The sequence below is a fragment of the Geospiza fortis genome, unplaced genomic scaffold, assembly GCF_000277835.1.
Source record: "Geospiza fortis unplaced genomic scaffold, GeoFor_1.0 scaffold659, whole genome shotgun sequence".
Taxonomy (NCBI): Eukaryota; Metazoa; Chordata; class Aves; order Passeriformes; family Thraupidae; genus Geospiza; species Geospiza fortis.
This window is the reverse complement of record NW_005054530.1, coordinates 718,059-718,327: the sequence shown is the minus strand read 5'-3', so window position 1 is coordinate 718,327 and position 269 is coordinate 718,059.

Below are 269 nucleotides of genomic sequence, written 5' to 3'. Positions count from 1 at the left end.
ATGCAGAAATGCAGGCAGGGCATGAATCTGGGCTGTCCTGGAAGCTCCAAAGAGCACAGAAACCAGGAGCTGGCTGGGGGGGTCAGGAAGCAGGACTCGGGATTTCACACACACTTCCCAGCACGGTTCATGGAGGGATGCAGAGCCCATTCCTCCCCAAGCCAGGCTAGGATTTGCCTTAGAAGAGGCAAAGTGTGATGAGAGAATCTGAACCAACAAAACCTGCCTGCTGCTGCAGCACTGGAAGGGACAAGCAGGGCTTGATCCCA